The following is a 2,909-nucleotide window of genomic DNA, read 5'->3' as shown; positions in this document are numbered from 1 at the left end:
TTGAACCTGGAGGCTGCAGGGAGCTGAGATCATACCACTGCACTTAGGCCTGGGTGACACAGCAAGACTCTGTCTCGAAAAAAAAAAAAAAAGAACACAGGGACCTGATAAAAGCAGTATTTTGTAATGATTCTTAGGCAACAGTATCACCGGAGCAGGAAAGACACCTGAAGCAGGGAGGCTGGCTGGAATCAGATGCAGTAATCTAGAGTGGGTGGAATTTTATCTAGAAGAGTTGTGGTGGACATGGAGAGAAATAAGTAATAATAGAGCTTTAATGAGAGCTGATTACATGCTGGAAAGGCATCTTATTCTTACAACAACCTAAGGTGATGCTGATATAAACTCATGTCAGCACTGATTTTCTGATATGGAAACTGTGGTTGAGGTGGTGAACTTGGGACTTGAGCCCAGAGACGGTACGTCTTAGAGCCAAGGTTTGAGCCCAGTGTGAATCCTAACTCACTGTTTAGATGGAAGATTAATATGGGAGAAGTAGACATTTTGACCAAAGAATAGCTCAGTCTAGTTAGGAAAACCCTGGGTTGGACAATGTTAAAAACAGGTCATTTCTCTCTCTTTATTCCTGGACCTCTATAGTGTCCTTTAGGGTGTCCTAGACCTCTATGAGGCTATCGCACATAGTGATTCTGCAAGAGAACTTAGTCTGAGGAGCATGTCTACACTGGCTTCGTGCAGAAGGCATTTTGGAAAATGCTATCATGGAATCTTCCTTCCTAGCCATGGTAAGCCCCAAAATCAGGAATACCAGGAAGCCATCAGGACTGGAAACGAGAGTATTTCAATGACTGCTAGAGAGCCAGAGGTTAGGACTGGGATTAAGCAAAAGCAGGAAATCAGAGAGGCAGACAGAGGAGGCAGCTATCGGTCTGTCAAACTAGATTCAGGGATTTGGGCATTCAAAGTGGAGGTGTAGGTCACAGGCAAATTCGTTCCAGAGAGAAGCTAGTGCCTGGAAGTCTAATTTCTGCTACCTGTTGCTGGGTCCCGCTTTGCCTCACCTGGTTGGACTCTGCCAGGTCAGCCAGTCTATCTGAAAGTGCTAAGGCCGAACAGCTGATGCTCTTGATATGGGGCTTAAGAGAGGTTAGCCGTTTTTCCTGGTTAGAAAAAGTGTTAGAGAATTAGGTTGTAGCAGGAGTGGATTGATTTGGTTGGTACCCTGGAGACCCAGGTTTGTGAAATTTTACTTTGACTCAAGATGAAATTGGGAGTAATTCTAATGAGAAAAGAAAGTGCTTGAGGAAGAGGATTCTTGCTGATATCTGAGGCTTTGGAAGGAGAAAAGGTTAAAACAAAACTATGGCTGAGTTTAAAACTCAAGACCCTTTAAACACTGGCTGGCTTTAAAACTTTACCACAGGCCGGGTGCGATGGCTCACACCTGTGATCCCAGCACTTTGGGAGGCCGAGGTGGGCAGATCACCTGAGGTCAGGAGTTCAAGACCAAGCCTTACCAACATGGTGAAACCCCATCTCTACAAAAAAAAAAAAAAAAAGAAAGAAAGAAAAAAGAAAAAACAGTGCTACAAATGATTAGAGCATTGGCCATGATTTCTAAAGCTTGTAATTTGACTTATGAATCTACACACTGATTACATTTTTGGATATATTTGGCAGCCAAAGTAGAGCAGGAAATCATTATTGGATAAAAAGGGCCACACAGGAGGAAGTTTGTATTGGCAAATACCAATTTATATATTCACAGAATCCTATCATCTTAGTCCTAGAAAGAATCTATCCCCGCTGCCTTATGGAGGCCTTCTCTAAAATGTGTCCAAAGAGACAACAATCTCTCTTCACTGAATAACCTGCCCCCCTTCCAACTTTCTGAAATGTATTCCAACCTCCGACACTCCTATCATATTAATTAAAATCCTTTTTTTTGGTTGTTATCTTCTCTCTGAATGTGGAAAACAGTTATCATCTTTTCTTTCAAAACCCTTCATATTCTGGAAAGCTATAATTACATTTCCCTCAATTTTCTCAGCTTTTGATAGAATAATATACATATGTATATCTGACATTTGTTGACTTCTGGGGGTGTGTAGGGCACTGAGCATCTCACATAAATTATCTCATTTAGTTCTGACAAAAGCCTGCAAATCAAACATTCTTAGCCCCATTTGAGAGATAAAGAAATGGACACTTGAGGTTCGGAGGTTAATAATAGCTTTCAAATAGCGGTAAATAGAAGAGCCAGGATTGAAAAACTGCTGATGTTCCTGTGAACACATGGATGCAATTTCCCAAACCCCTCTGAGTTGACTTCCCTACAATTTTTTTTTTTTAGACTGAGGTTTGTTCTTGTTGCCCAGGCTGGAGTGCAGTGATGAGATGTCGTTTCACTGCAATCTCCACCTCCTCCAATTCTCCTGCCTCAGCCTCTCAAGTAGCTGGGACTACAGGCGTCCACCACTGCGCCTGGATAATTTTTCTGTGTTTTTAGTAGAGACAGGGTTTCACCTTATTGGCCAAGATGATCTCGATCTCCTGACCTTGTAATCCGCCTGCCTCAGACTCTCAAAGTGCTGGGCATGAGCCACCACGCCCGGCCACTTTTTTTTTCTTTTTATGAACACTTCATGAATTTGCATGTCATCCTTGTGCAGGGGTCATGCTAATCTCTGTATTGTTCCATTTTGAGTGGATGTGCAGCTGAAGCGGGCACCTGAAAGCATTTTGTCCAAACGCAGCCAAGCAGAGCAAAAAAAGAGGAGGTGGGTGGGTGGTACTGGGGTCGGAAGACATAGATTCAAATGCTAACTCTTAAATTTACTACTTGTTTGACTTGGGAAAATTACTATCACTTTCTGAGCATCTGTTTTCTCTGTGGTAAAATGGAGATGATAATACTGACTTTACAGAGTTCTTATGAGGACTACAGA

At 42.4% G+C, this 2,909-nt stretch overlaps 1 non-coding gene across 1 annotated transcript; it reads right to left on the bottom strand.

Moving 5' to 3' along the window:
- Positions 1-2,588: 2,588 nt before the first annotated feature.
- LOC118148287 (U6 spliceosomal RNA) lies at positions 2,589-2,692 on the bottom strand. Its single transcript, XR_004735041.3, has one exon. It is a non-coding gene; the product is annotated as a U6 spliceosomal RNA (small nuclear RNA).
- Positions 2,693-2,909: the final 217 nt, after the last annotated feature.

This window comes from Callithrix jacchus, chromosome 1 (assembly GCF_049354715.1).
Source record: "Callithrix jacchus isolate 240 chromosome 1, calJac240_pri, whole genome shotgun sequence".
In the NCBI taxonomy this organism is placed as follows: Eukaryota; Metazoa; Chordata; class Mammalia; order Primates; family Cebidae; genus Callithrix; species Callithrix jacchus.
This window is presented reverse-complemented; position numbering and strand designations above follow the sequence as displayed.